The sequence below is a fragment of the Condylura cristata genome, unplaced genomic scaffold (genome assembly GCF_000260355.1).
Source record: "Condylura cristata isolate star-nosed mole 26May11 unplaced genomic scaffold, ConCri1.0 scaffold00008, whole genome shotgun sequence".
Classification (NCBI taxonomy): domain Eukaryota; kingdom Metazoa; phylum Chordata; class Mammalia; order Eulipotyphla; family Talpidae; genus Condylura; species Condylura cristata.
Window position 1 is genome coordinate 61,742,663 of NW_004567109.1, and position 15,916 is coordinate 61,758,578.

General features: G+C 43.9%; 1 protein-coding gene across 1 annotated transcript in view; it reads left to right on the forward strand.

Annotated features, from left to right (window-relative positions):
* Positions 1–14,250: 14,250 nt before the first annotated feature.
* CPLX2 (complexin 2) overlaps positions 14,251–15,916 on the forward strand; it is a 79,709-nt gene continuing 78,043 nt past the window's right edge. Inside the window, exon 1 of the mRNA XM_012722413.1 lies at positions 14,251–14,544. The gene's annotated coding sequence lies outside the window, so the exon portion shown is untranslated. The remainder of the gene's footprint in view (positions 14,545–15,916) is intronic.

A 15,916-nucleotide genomic window follows, 5' to 3' on the forward strand; every position in this document is an offset into this window, starting at 1 on the left:
GGAAGGAAGGAAGGAAGGAAGGAAGGAAGGAAGGAAGGAAGGAAGGAAGGAAGGAAGGAAGGAAGGAAGGAAGGAAGGAAGGAGGGAGGGAAGGAAGGAGGGAAGGAAGGAGGGAAGGAAGGAGGGAGGAAGGAAAGAAATGCCCAAAGGAATCACAGGTAGCTGGTAGCTGGTACAGATGAGCGGGGCATAACTACCAGCCAAGTCAAAACAACAGACATCATTAAGCAGTGGAGAGATTTATCTTCAAAAATGCTACCATCGTCATCAACATCCTCAGGACCCCCACTGCCATCATTATCAACATCCTTCTCCAATATCATCCTCAAAGACAGGTGATAAGTCATACCTAGGTGTTGCTCCTCCCCTTGGGGCCTCTCCCACAACTACTCTGTGGACACCTTGGCACTCAAGCAGGGTTTCTGAGGATCTGAGGCCCCCTGTTTACTTGACCCTGAAATTGATCAATCCCTGCCTTCATTCTTTCTTTCTTCGTGTTCTCAGGCAGATCCATTTGGAATGTGGTCTCTGCTCTCAGCATCAGACCCCAGCCTATCTTCTCCTCATAGCTGAAAGCTCCTTGACCATGACTCTTTGCAGACCCAATTCTATTCCAGTTCTAGACAAAAGCAGAAAGTTTGAGAGAACTCCAGCCCCATTCTCTAAGGCACATCACACATCGTGATACACTTCTGTCTCTGACATTAGGACCTATTTTTATCCCTGGACTTTATCCTTGGCTCTTTATTCTGAATCCCTTGCTTCTATCTGCATGGGGTAAGCACATCAGCAAAGTTTTAGTTACAAATAGCAGAGGATCTCGCTCAAATTGATTTTTTAAAAGAAAAGGAATTTATTGACGGATGGGCATAAATACAACTCAGATCCAGCAAATCAGTGGCATCACTAATGACCTGGGTTTTTCTTCTGTGTTAGCTCTGCTTCTGCAGAGTTGACTTCATCCCCATGCTGCTTTTTCCCAGTGTTCCCAAGTTAGCTTCAAGTAGTTCCCAGGGCTATGTTTCCATTTTATTGCCATCAGGAAAGAATAGCTCTCTGTCTCAGAACGCCTAGCACAGTTTCAATTTATTCTGATTGGACCAGTTTATACCCGAAGCCCATCCTTGGTTAGTTTAAAAGAACCACAGTGGTGTCAACACTAAGCAAACCACAGTCTGAAAATGGGGGTTGGGGGGGAGGAGAATAGTTTCCCAAGGGAATCTCATTACCATTAAGGAAGGAGAAATTTTCCTGGCCAGTATTCAAAAGATGTCCATTATGGGAGACTTAAAAGAGTCAAGTTCAAATTGTACCTGGAGGTGAGCCCAAGGTTTGCTGGTATTCTCATAGACATCTTGCCTTCTCTTTTTACTGAAACTCTCTTTTGGAATTGAGAGATGATTAGTTGAAATTCTTCATCTTGAGTATGGGTGAAAAGAACATCGGGTTTCTTTGGATTCTATTTTTCTGCAAGCTTGAAATTATTCTCAAACAAAACATTAAAAATAATCTATAGTACACAACCTTCATCCTTTGCCTCTATAAGTAAGATTCATGTGATATTAATATTTGCTTACCTCTGCTACAGGAATGATAGAAAAGGAGGGGAAAAGCATCCAATTTGTTTAGAATGTTGGCAGCACTGATCCAAAAAGGAAATTTTGAGCTTCGATTGGTCAGATGTATAGAAAGTAACAAGAAATGTCAAAACCTTCCAAAGTAAGATTAAGGTTTGGGACTGAAAATGACCACCTCCAAATTGAGCCAAAGGTTACTTTGTCAGGATCACAACTCCTGTTCCAACTACCCCATTCCTTCACAGGGGAATGTCGATTTTCTTTCTTTCTCTTTTTAAAGATTTATTTATTTATGCATACAGAACAGGGGTACAAGCCAGAGGTGCAGGGGCAGTAAGAGGCTTCACCAGAGACAGAGTGGAGAGCAGAACAGGCAGATTGACAAAGTATACTGCTGAGGGGAGCAGTGGGTGAGACAGGAGAAGTCTGCTGTGCCATGTGGGTCACCTCCGGGGCCTGGGATGGACCTTGCACTGAAGCGTCTGTGGCTACTTGAAGTACTGCATCCTAACCCATTGGGCCACCAGGGAGGGCCAGAATGTCGATTTTCAAGGGGATGGAAAAGAACTTCCTTGGCATCCTAGCAACTGTACCAAGATACAGCAGCTGAGGAACCTCATCCACACCTGAACCTGCTTAGAAGACACGGCCCTAAACCTCCAAGCTGCAGCTGGTGACCTAACATTGGAGTTTGGGGGAAGGACTAGCAGGAATGAGTCTGTTTCCCCATGTGTCTAAAGAGCAAGTCATGGTGGTTTTAAAATGTGGCCCCAAAATTCTTTGACATTCCCCCATCAAGAGGTTGGGTCTCTGGCCACCCCCTTGAATCAAAGCCAAACTTTGTTATTATTGGCCAACAGAGTACGATAGTTACACCATTTGACTTTTGAATCTAGATCTGAAAAGCCCATGCAGCTACTGACTGGTTCTCTTTGGTGCTCCCTTTTGGAATCCAAACAAGAAGAAGGATGAGCAACTGTAGAAAGGTTCAAATGGAGAGAAATGGAGAATCTGCAGTTTGATACCAAAGTATTAAGAGACACCCTTGGGCATTATGATAAAAATTCTGCAAAAGTCAAATGAATAATGTCATAATGAGTTATCCAGTTTTACTGAAATATATATATATATATATATATATATATTCAATACTGTTTTTGCTTGTTCTCAAAAAAATTAGCACATAGGTTCAATTATAATCAGTTTTGCTTAACATGGGCTATCATTCATTTTATTTCAGGTTTTGACTCTTGCCAAAGTACAGATCAGATCTATCACCCTGCATATTCTACAACAAATGAATCCATCCTTGAATTAGTTCATATTGAATGGGTTTATTTTTGTGGTGCTGATTAGTCTCAAGAAACCAAGATCTACTTCTTCTATGCTTGGACCATTACATGCTGCTGTTTCCTCTTTGGGTTGCAAAACTTGCTTTTTCTGTCACCCAGAAAAGGATATTCCCCAATCTTGCCGGATTTCCTCCCACCCCCAGCCTCCCCATTCTTCAGTCAATGTACAGCCCCTCTTCACACCCACAGAGAAAAAGCGGCAAGGACACCTGTCCCTGGGCATGACCGCACAGGGCCCTGTCATGTCCCCTTGCCCTCCCTGTGCTTCCCCACCTCGCCACCTCCTTGGGACTTCATCTTTCTTCATTCTCCTGCCTGGGCTGCTCTTGGCTCTCCTCTTCATTGACATTTTGGATTATATCACCTTTTTCCAGGAAGTCACCCAGTCCCCAAAGCCAGCTCACAATTTAATACTTCTGCCAGACTAACCCCACTTGTCACTGAGAGAAGCAGTTAGTAATCAACCAGGTGCACTGACAGACTTCCCAAGACCTTGGGGGAAGTCTCTTGAAGGAAAAAGGTCATGGATGGGATTTTCCACTAGGAAATTCTAAACCCAGCCTTTCTTTCATTAAACTTTGGGGTTCAGAACCCATTATAGGGATTAGAATTCTTTGTGGTGAAACTATCAGAAGCCCCAATTCAAACCATTTTAAGCAATAAAAAAACTTAAAAAAAAAAAAAAAAGAGCCAAGATAGGCCTAGCTCCCAGCAGAGACAGCCCAAACTCTCAAATGACACCAGCAAGAATCCAACTTCCTCCCAGCACACCTCTGGGCTTTCTACAATAATGCCTTGTCCTGAAGGCTTCATCCTCCAGCTGATGCCTCTCTTAGTGGGGGGATATCTGTCCAGATCACTAAAGGTTCCAGAAGCCACTCTCCAGTAGATGAATACAAAGCTCAGAAATTTGTCCTTATCATATGAATTCAGCCCCATCATAGAGTCTACAATCCTTCCCCCAACATCTCCCTGCTTGCCCCAAATTTCCTCACTCTGTCTCACACACACACAAGCATAAAGTATAAAGCCCCTGAAAAAACTAAACTCTTGTACCATCGTCAGATAATTTTGGATAAATTAGCATGTATTTTTCAGCTTTTTATAAAACATCTATAAGTTCATATCTATATATTCTAGAATAGAAATATATTGTGTATATATATATTTATACAAAACAAAATGTTATGCATAGTTTATACTTAACAAAATGTTTATTGTGCACTTTCATTTTGAACATGTTGCTTTATATATATATATTTTTTTTTAAAGATTTATTTGTGCATACAGAACTGGGGTACAGGCCAGAGGCTCAGGGGCGGTGAGAGGCCTCACCAGAGACAGAGTGGGGAGCAGAACAGGCAGATCTACGAAGTACACTGCTGAGGGGAGCAGCGGGCAGGTCAGGAGAGGTCTGCCACGCCATGTGGTCACCTCCGGGGCAGGCAGGAATGGAACTCATGTAGAAGTGGCTTTAGCTTCTCAGTGCTGTGCTTTACCCCGCTGCGCCACTAGGGAGGGCCGATTTATATTCTTTTACAATGTAATTGTTAAGGCTACTCTTTCAAAGCTAGCTAACCCTGTCCTCCTTATCAGCTTTTTTTTTTAATATTTATTTATTATTTCTGCACACAGAACTGGAGTACATGCCAGAATTGAAGGGGTGGTGAGAAGATACACCAGAGGCAGAGCAGGGAGCAGAACAGGCAGATTGATGAAGTACACTGCTGAGGGGAGCAGCAGGCAGGTCAGGAAATGTCTGCTGCACCATGTGGGTCTCCTCACCTCTGGGGCCGGGATCAAACTCTCACTGAAGTGGCTGCTGCTAGGTTCACAGTGCTGCACTTGAAGCCATTGTGCCACTAGGGAGGGCCCTGATTCAGCATTTCTTAACAGGCTTCCTAAACGCCAGTGTTTTTACTTGCACCCCAAAACAAATGTTTCATTCTATAATTACATTAAAAACTTTCTTAAAAAGTATTGCTGATTTTATTCATTGTGACAGTGGCATTATGGTTATATTGAAAAGGAAGAAAAGTCATTATTAAAGGTTCATACTGACAAGTCAAATGATAAAAGACCCAGAATTTGCTTCAAACTATTACAGGAATAAAAAGATGCAGAGCTTGGTGGTGGGTAGTGGGGGTAGGAAGTAAGATAGGGATTGATGAGCAAGAGGAAAAAAGGTAACTGAGTCACATTGTTCCTGATTGACTGACATATTCTGTCATTGACCAACTCGCATGTAATCTCTGTAATCAGAAAGAGAAACACTGGTTGGCTGAAGTCAGTTAGGCCCTCCCCTGGGGATGGAGTCAATTCTAACCAAGCCACATGGAGAAGAAATGCAAGGAGTTCTTAGGAAGAGTAACAGATGATGGAAAGGGAAGTTTAGATGCTGAACTGTTCCCAAGATGGTGATGGCAACGTGGGTCTGCACATCTTTTCAGTTTACCAAGCTCCTTTCAACCATGACCTCTTTGGAGATTCATATTTTCTCAGAGAGGTAGAGATAGCAACTCCAATGTCTGATGAGCAAACTGAGGTCAGACCAAGAGCCTTAGTTCAGTGGTAGAGCTGAGACTGAAACGCCTGTATTTTTCATGACATGGCTATTGACTTGCCAGATCAACTTTTAGAAAACCAACTCAAACCTGCCTCCAAATGAAAAATCATGGACCAAACCAAATTTCTTGGTCCCCAACTCAGGCAGGACATCATATGCCAATCAAGACATCCTAGTTGTGATGTGCACAGCCCTAGACAGCCCGCCGCACCACCTGTGAGTCTAGACATGGCCCACTGTCAGGTAGGTGCCCTGCCAGTTATTATGCTTCCCACTGGGCATTGGGCATATCCAAAACAGCTCCCTGGACTCCAAATCCTTCCCTTGGTTCTTGCATTTCTTTATTCACTGTTTATCAAATATTCACTCAATCCCAGTATCTTCAGCATAGCAATGAAGCACCCCCAAGCAACCCCTCTCATGCCTCTCAATTCTACTCCCCTTTCTCCTGCCGCTCCATTCACCTGGTCTCTAACCAGTCCCCCAGATGTGCTGGGGAGCACCCCCACCATAGGGTCTCACATCTTGTTCTCCACTCACACGGCTCGACTTCAAGTTGTTTAAACATCACCATATTTGTAAGATCTTCTCTCACCTCTTAGAAAAAATATCAGTATTTCTAGTGCTCCCCAATCTCATCTCTGTTTTCATTTTTCCGTAACAGTTATCCCAGCCAATGTCTTATACAGGTGGGCATTAATTATATGTCCCCCATCTCATTAGATGTAGCTCAAAGATGTAGGGCTTCTTTGCTATTTTGTACATTTTTTTTTGTACATTCATGAATTCTCTGCACCTGGAACTATTCTTTTTTTTTTTTAAGGTTTATTTATGTATTCATACAGAACTGGGGTACAGGCCAGAGGACCAGGGACAGAGAGAGGATTCACCAGAGACAGAAAGGGGAGCAGAACAGGCAGACTGACAAAATACACTGCTGAGGGGAGCAGCAGGCAAGATAGGAGAGATCTGCTATACAATGTGGGTCATGTTCAGGGCCGGGTATCAAACTCACACTGATGAGGCTGTGGCTAGATTGCAGTGCTGCACTACTGTGGCTAGATTGACGTTGCACCAACAGGGAAGGTCCTGGCACTATTCTTGACCCATAGTAGGTGTTCAGTTAATATTTGTTAAAATAAATAAATAAATAAGTGCAGCCTAAACAGCTAACTGGTCACCCTCTCTTGCTTGAGGTGCCACTATGCCCCACCTCAAGACAGCAGGGGATGGGTGATGCCTAGAACACCACTGACTTCAAAGAAACCTCTCTCCTCTCTAACTTCAAAGTCTTTTGCCATCACGGCTGGCCAAACCTGCTTTGAATCAATTAGTATGCCCTGAATGATCCTGAATGGAGCCGCACTTTACTTTGCTTGAGAGTGCTTGCACCTATAATTTATTTCTGTCTTCTGTGGCCTCACTGACACTGAGATAAAAACAATCCAATTTGACCCCCTGCTGCACAAACATCATGTCACTGACTATTCAGGAGGATCTTGCAACACAGATGCCTTCATCAGCGTTTTGCAGACAGGGAAACCAAGGCTCAGAGTTCTTTCTCTCTGGTCTCCACATAAACGCTCACAACATACTTGTCTCCCAGTTTCCCCAGGGAGCTGTGGGAACTGTAAACCTTGGTCCCTGGATCGCATCCCTAAACAGTGAGTCAGAGTCTGGTTATCTGCTGTTTTCTCTGTAGGGCGCTGCCTCCCACCCTGTCTTTAGAACATTCTCTTTGGCCAATCAGGCAGCGTCCGGAGAAGCTGCTGAACCTGATCAGCTGGACCTCTTGTCTACCACTGTGATAAGCAGCTTGGTAAGGAGATAAATGGATGTGATTATTAATTAGCTTCAAATGAGGTTTAGGGATTATCTGTGGATTTTCTCCATCCTGTAGCAGACACAGTAGAGAAGGGAGGGGTTATGATTTCAGAATCTGCAGAAGGGAGAAAACGCACTTTGTGATTTGCACTGTACCAAAGCTTGGAGAGTCAAATGGATTTGGTTTTCGATCCAAGCTCTGTGACTTTGGAAAAATCACTCCACCTCTCTGAGCCTGCTCCTTTTTCTCTGTATGAGAAAAAAAGAAACTTGCTAAGACATATTCTTCCCCACCACAAGATTATATTTCCATCATTTGGTTTGAGGAATTTTACATAGAACCATAGCACAGTACAGTAACCTCTGAACATCTTAGCTCCATTGCAACCCCTCAACCGCATGAGGGAACAGAATCACTAATTAACAATGACAGCAAAAATAATCATAGTAGCAGGCAACATTTACCAAGTTCATAATACAAACACTTTGCAAGCATATTACCATTGAATCCTCTCAATAATTCTTTTGATTGTTGATTCTATTTTATTCTCTTTTAATATATGAGGAAAAATCGGTTTCAGGTGGCTTGTCCAATGTCAGAAAGCCTGGAACCCTAATAATATTTAAATCCTCTGTTAAATGCCTTAGATGCTTGTGCCATGGTTTCTATTGAGTATTCTGATGTGGGTTTGAAATGGCTTTTCTGAGGAACTTTTATGCAATCAGACTAAACTCCTCTTGTGTACTCTTATTCGGCAAGCTGCCCTGGATACCTAGTTCTTTATCCATAAAAGGGGTAATAGCAGGCCCTCCCTGGTGGCACAGTAGGTTAAAGTACAGCACTAAGAAGCTAAAGCCACTTCAGCATGAGTTCGATCCCTGCCCTAGAGGTGATACACATGGTGCAACAGATCTCTCCTGACCCGCCCACTGCTCCCCTCAGTAGTGTACTTCAACAATCTGCTTGTTCTGCTCCCTACTTTGTCTCTGGTGAATCCTCTCACCACCCCTGTACCTCTGGCCTGTACCCCAGCTCTGTATGCATAAATAAAAATAAATCTTAAAAAGGGGAGGGGGGTAATAGCATTTCCCTCTTTTGAAGATTGAATGAAAAACTATAAATGTTTGAGATGCATCAGCTTCTCTTCTTTTATCCTCAAAAATTAATATAAATTGATTTGCTGAAATAAGGACAAGTGAGAATTAAGAACATCGATAACATTGGAAAATAAGTCAGGTATGAAATTGCTAATGTCCTCAATTGTCTACCTACCTGCTTAGTGTGTCATTGCACCAACATGACCTACATGACATGGAAAAGAAGATGGTGAAAGTTGCTCATGGGGCCACTTTCCCAAGCACTGTGGGTTTGTAGACAGACACAACCAACAGAGCCCTTGCACTCAGGGAGAAATTCTGGTGAGAGAAACAAAAGCAACAAAGAGATAAGAAGATGTTTCAAAGAGCAGCAAATGAGCAACCAGGTAATCATAGAGAATGTAGTGGCGTGAGAAAGGGCAATTTTAGAAAATGTGACCAAGAAGTCATTTCTACAAAGACCTGAATATTGAGAAACAGTCAGCTGTGGAATGAGACATGGATATTCACAGAGTGGCTATTGTGGCGTGAACAGCAGGGTAAGTAAAGGAATAATTCGATCAAAAAGATGGGGGGACTCGATCACAAAAAACCTCAAAGTATCCTTCATGTTTGATGGGGTATTTGGGATTTATTCTATGTTCAATAGGAAAATCCTCCAGTTTTTAAGCAGAAATCTAATTATTTATCCTGTTTTTATATTGTTTTAAAGCACATTAAAGTGAAACAAATGTGGACATTGGATTTAGGAACAAAGATTGCAGGCAAAACAGTGAAGGTAGAATTCTCTCTTTCAATAAGTGGTATTGTATCTATAAGATATCCATCTGATCAAAAAAATTAATTTTAACTCATACTTCATACCATACACTGAAATCAATACTGTGTGGATTGCAAATTTAAATACAAAATGTAATACAACAACAATTCTAAAAGATATGGAAAATGTTTTCATATCCTTCAGTAGACAAAAATTTCTTCAACAGGAAGCAAAAAGTACTCACCATGAAGGGTAAAACTTGATCAGTCATACTGCAATAAAATGAGAAAATTTTCCATCAAAAGACACCATTTACAAAGGAAAAGTGCAAGCCCATGCTGGGAGAAGACACTTAATAATGCATGTAACCTTAGGGGAGCCTATCTAGAATACATAAAAAAATTCATACAAATCAACAAGAAAATGACAGATGTCACAATAGAAAAGTTGACAAAGACATGAACAAACATCTCACTAAAGAAGTTTTCCAAGTATTCATTGTACATGTAGAAAGATACCTTGTTAATCATCAAGTAAATTCAAATGAACCCACTCTATCGCCACTACATCTATAAGATGATTACAGGTAGAAGTAGACTGAAAATACCCAAGTGTTAGTGAGGATGTAAGACAATTACAATACTCAACACAGCTTATGCAAGTGTAAATTGGTATTCCCCCTTGGGGAACAGTTTGGAAGTCTTTTCTGAAGCTGAATAAATGCACACCCATTAAATACACACACATTTACCCCACTTCTGGGACTATATCTCAAAAACACCAAAACCTTATGCATATGTATCGAAAGGTCTATACAAAATTTGGAAGTACCCTAAAACTTCATCGACAAGTTGAGATATTTGGGGAATACTACACGAGAAAGAAAAATAGCATGCTGCTAACACAGGCCATAATGTGGCTGATGTGCATAAGAATATCAATGAGCCAAACACAAAAGTTCACGTGTTTTATAATGTCTAACGTCAGTAACACTAATCTACCGTGTCAGAGGCTAGAACTGTGACTACCTTTGAGGAGGAGTAAGAAGACAAGTAACTGAATGCCACTGTGGCAACTCATATGTCCTATTGCATTATCTGGGTGCTTGGTTACATAATTATGCTCACTTTGTGATAATTAGTTAATCTGGTCACATGATTTTTGTATTCTTTTTTTGTATGGCATATACATTTTAAAAATCACTTTGGGGAGCGAAAGTAGAATGAGAGAGACCAGGTAAGAAGCGACAGTACTCTAGGCAGGTAATTGTGATAGTATAAGCTACATGGGGTGCATGATAGAGCAGGAAAGAAGTAAGCCAATGCAGGAGACATTTGGTGGGAGGAGCTTAAATGTCCTGCTGGAGGACTGAATAAAGAGGGAAAGAAAGAATTCAGCAATGGCTCTTGGGCTTGTGATCTAAGCAGCTGAGCAGATGTGGAATCATTTATCCAGAAGAGGAAAGAAAAACAGGAAAGAAACCAGAATCATTTCGATGTTTCCATACATTATCTCATAAGTTTCCCCCAGAATCTTTCCTTGGCAGCTATTTTTATCACCACTTTATAGGAGAAATAACAGAAGTTTTCAGAAATGAAATAATTTGCCCAGGTTTGCACAGGTATAGAAGGAAACAAAACAGAAAGGTTTTATCTGGGAGGCAGTCAGACATAGTATTGAAGCCTGTAGACCTCAGTCAAACAGCCAGAGTTTAAAGCCTATCTCTACTGAGGTATAACCCAGAGCAAGATTCTTAATTTCTTTTTATTTTTTCACCTATAAAATGGTCGTAAGAGTCATACCTATCTCATAGGAGGTCAAAGGTTCTAATGCCTGATACAAGTCAGCTGTCTGTACATAAGCTATTCTCAGGGTCCATTTGGACTTCCCAGAGGGGTAAAGAAACAGAAGGTAGATTTTAGTTCATGAGCCAAGTCTGCATTTCATTTGCATGATGATGACTCTTTTTAACACTGGAACAAACAATGGCACATCATAGTATTGCTACATAACAGAGACCATCGGGACCTAAATCCAGAAGCCAAAAGACATGCAGTGAAATAGCAGGGGGAACCATGGCTGGCTATTGGCCACCTGGGTGTCACCATGCTTTTCTGTATGTTAGAGAGGAAAATTGCTGCAATTATTCAGCAACCATTTGGGAAAGTTAAATAAATGCCAAACTCCCCAAGGTAATCAATCAGAGGTAGGGACCTCAATTTTTACTTGCCCAAATCAGTAATTCAAAGAATTCTATATTCTAAGATTAATAGATACTTGTTTCTTGATTAAGAGATGCTTCTCGCTTATTTGAATCGTTGCAGCAGTCTTTATAGTAGATTCCTCCAGTTTGTTCCTCTTCAATAAATACTAACTCCTACATTGTTCCAGATTCTCTGCCAACTGCTGGGGAACAATAAAAACAAGCATCCATGCATGGTGTCCTCATGGAGCTTCAGGTTCACATGACTCCAGAGATATTTCTGATGGTAGAAAACACTTCGTAAATTATAAGTGATCCAATGTAGCTGCTGTGGGATGATCAAGGCTATGATGAAAGTTGCTAAAGCAGAGCTCTTGCCTTTCAGTGACTCTCCACTGCCTTTAGCATAAAGGCAAACAGCCAAGTTTAGGCTGAATTGTAGCCTCATTTCCCATTCCCTACCCCTTATAGAAGACTTACAGTCATTAACCACTAACAAAACCAGTAATGGTTCTATACCCTAAGGCCCTTGAATATTCTGTTTCCTCTGTCTGAAACATTTTGCACATTTTTTTTTCTGTCTGGAAATTCCCACTTAGTCCTTTAAGATCCAATTTCAACCTCCTGTAACTACATACATACACACACACGCACATACACACACACAAACAGACTTGATCCCTCCTTCTGCTTTTTAGCCCTCTCTGCATGAATGTTTGTCAATAGGGTTGAAGATATGTCAAAATGCCTTACAAATCATCTTCAAATTCCAAAAGCATCCCTGCCCACCAAACATTCAGATTCATTAGGTCTAGGGTATATAACAGTTAAGAGTTCAAGCTTTGATGCAAACAAATTCAGGTTAGGTCTCAGTTCAGCTGTTTGCCAGCCTCATGACCTTGGCCAAGTTACTTACTCACTCTAAGCATAGTACATAACACACAGAAGTAGTGAACAAATTGTAATTGTGATTGAAAAGAATTTTGGTTTATTCTGACACCAGCAGCCTATCAATTTCCTCCCCACCTCATCCATCTGCAGGTTGAGACTCACTTCTGACTCTCAGATTGTGTTGTGATCCATTGTGTATGTGCCTGTGTCTCTAAGTCATGTGAAACCCTCACAGTCAGAAGCCAGGTCTCAGTTCTAGCTGCTCGGCATGTGGCTCAGTCCCAGGAGTGGCGTCACCACTTACTGAGCTGTGTGTCCTTGGTTGGATCAGCCTGCCTCTGTAGTCTCCAATCATTTTCAATGGAAAATGAGGAGAATAATACCTTCCAGATGGGTTGCTATGAATATCAAATGACATCAGGAAGGTGATGATATTTTACTGGATGTGAAGAAGTGAGTGGTCATTAAGGATTTGCTATCCAGAATAAAAAAGGGCCTGATTAAGACCTGTCATCATACAGCCACATACCTGTGACTCAACTTCTCTTTCTTCTTCACTACCCCATGGAATATGAGTGTGATCCTCTTTCCTTAACATCTTTAATTTGCAGCTAATAGAAGCTTCCACGTAGCCAGAACAATAGTTCAAGCCATCTCAGGAAGAAAGGAGCTATCAGAACATTGGATCATCTCAGGATACTAACCACAGAAAATAATGCTGTGAGCAACACAGACATGGTTCTTACCCCCATCAATTTTCAATTTAGTTGCAGAAAAGCCAATGACAAACAAGCAAATGCATAAATAAAATCATCTCAGAGAGTAATAATTACTAAGAAAAATGAATTAGCCAACGTTATAAAGTAATTAGGGGGAGCAAATTAGATAGAGTGGCCAGAGAAAGCCTCTTTAGGAATTGACATTTGAAATGCAGAAATCCAAAGGACAACAAGAGTTCAATCATGTGAAAATCAAGGTCATGAGGGTTCCAAGAAAACAAAACAACAATCTTTTAAAGCTTGCCACAAAATAGATGTCTCTGTGAGAAAAAAAAAATTCCAGAGTCAGGAGAGAGTTGGGGATGATGAACTGGAAGATTAGGTAACAACACCATCACACAAATATATATGGAGGCCCTCCCTGGTGGCGCAGCAGGTTAAAGCCACTTCCACATGAGTTCGATTCCCACCTGCCCCGGAGGTGGAGGTGACCACATGGTGCCGGCAGACCTCTCCTGACCGGCCAGCTGCTCCCCTCAGCAGTGTACTTTGTCAATTTCCTGTTCTGCTCCCCACTCTGTCTCTGGTGAAGCCTCTCACTGCCCCTGCACTTTCTGTATGCACAAATAAATCTTTAATAATATCTATATATGGAACTCGTGAACGCTCACATGAAGTTATTTTGATTGACCTCTGCTTCTCATGTGTGCATTCATTCAGCTGATGTAATGCAACATCTATTGTGTGTCAGACACCGTGTGAGGAGATGCAGGTACAGAGAAAAATGAAACCTGAGCCATTTGTTATCAGCCTGGTAACTGAAGGCATTATAATACACAAAGTGATAAGGTGAGTAAGGGACCGAGGGGCTGAGGGAACTTAGGGAAGGGAGGGCTGGTTGAGTGTGCCTTAGATCAGGGAAATGTTCATTGAGAGTAAGCACATTAAACTTGCAGATAAAGTCTAGGTCATGTGAGGGCGAAAAGTTCTAACCAAAAGAAACAGAGGTTGTGAAAGCACTGGTGTGCACCTTTCCAGAGTGGGCATCTTGTCTTGGTGGGAGGGAACACTGACTGAAAGGAGACCCTGGTTTTCCTAGTGAAGGTCCTTAAATATTACAACAAGGAGTTTGCTATTTATATATAAATGCACTTTATAAAGAGAAGGTTTAGAAAACTCTATTCTGCGAACTTCAGGGCAGAACTGCCTGTGTGGGGAACTCCCCAAGTCTCCCTTTTGGTTTCACAGACACCTCTGCTGGCGCCCTCTCCCGTCCCCGCCGCCAGCCCCCGCCTCCTTTCTCAGGAAGCTTGGGTCTCCCTGGAGCGGGTCTGCCCTTGGGGGAGGCCTCTCGGCTCAGTGCCCCGAACATCGATTGACATTGGGGCGGACCAAAGAGGGGCTCGGCGCCCCCGGCGTGCACAGGTGCTAGCTCAGGCAGGAGGCAGCGCGCCTCGGCGGCGGAGGAGTCCAAGAAGAGAGAGAAGGAAAGGCGCGCCAGAATCTCGGTCCCGGGCGCCCTGGTCGGCCAAGGAGGAGCTGCAGCCTCCACAGGTTCGTAGAACGCGCGCTTGCTCTCTGTTGATGAGCTGCCACCTCCTCTCCTAGAGCAGGTTCACGAGAGAGACCCTAGCCTTAGGCCCGCGCTGCGGAGCTTCCTAAAGGCGGCTTCCTTTGGCCCTCCTTCCCTCTCCTGGTAGCTCTCAGTCGCCGGCGGCTCTTCCGGGGCGAGGCGGAGGGCGCTACGGGCTCTGTCACGCTTCAGCACCACCTCGGGAGCAGCTCCCGCGCTCGACGGGGTCCTCTCTCCGAGTCAGCATTGGAAAGGCAGACAGCGTCCACCCGGTCATCTCCTTTGCTAGTTCCGCCCGGGTTTAGTGACACGGGTGCCGGGTGCCGAGGACAGTCCCTCGCCCCCGCGGGCTCCTCTCCCCGCGTCAGCACCGCGGCGGCGGACAGCGCTTGCCGACCGAGCGCCTGCTTCCCCGCGAGCAGAGAACAAAGCCGAGGGGCTTGGGCCTCCTGCGTTCCTAATGGGTGGGTGATGGCTTCGATCGGGGGATTTCGGGTTCCCCTAGAGCAGTGTCTGGGGTGAGCTGGGGAGGGGGGCCTAGTCACAATCGCGCGTCTCTGACTTGGGTCTTCAGTTCGCCAGGGCCTGCCTGGTCGCGCAATGGCGGGTCCCAGCTGGAAGTCGGAAAGAGGGTGGGAGTGGAGGCAGGCACCGAAGGACCGCGGGCTCCACTCGGGAGAGCCCGGCAAAGGCTAGGAAGGTGTGCGCCTCCGGCTTGCCCCTCCAGACCCCCTTCTCCGCCCTAACTCAAGACCACGGACTTTCTTTGGAGAACCTCACATAGAGAGAAGCGGGCGGCTGGCAGCTGCAATCACTGACTCTGGCTGTCCCCGAATCATCCCTAGAAAGTGTGAGGCTGAGTTTCCGTGGGGGGGAGGGGACAGAGAAACCGCGGGGAAGCCACACGAACCTGCAGCTACAGGCTCCCACCACCCTCCAGCCCAGAGTTCTGCCCCCTCCTCCGGAATGCAGCCGGTGAGGAAGGAAGGGGAGCTGGGGGAAACCCGGCAAGCAGGTTGTGAACTCGACTTGGCTCTCAGAGGTTGCAATTAGCAAGAAAAGAGGTTGAAGGAGTATGAGAAGCTTCCAAAGGAGGAAGTCAGTTCAGCAGCAAAGAACCAATTGTGGAAGAGGAAACATTTTCTTTGGTGGCTGAAGCTGAGAAGGCCCTTATGTCATGTGATCCTCTTGCTCACTGATAGTCTCACCGGGAGAGCTGCCTGGGGGCAGAGGTGAATTGCCCAAGGTCACTGGGCAATTTAAGTAGCAGAACGGGGCCTGTATCACAGGACCCCAAAGTCCTGGACCTGTTGTGTGACATTTATAGAGAAGTCTTCTGAAATGCCAGATGGG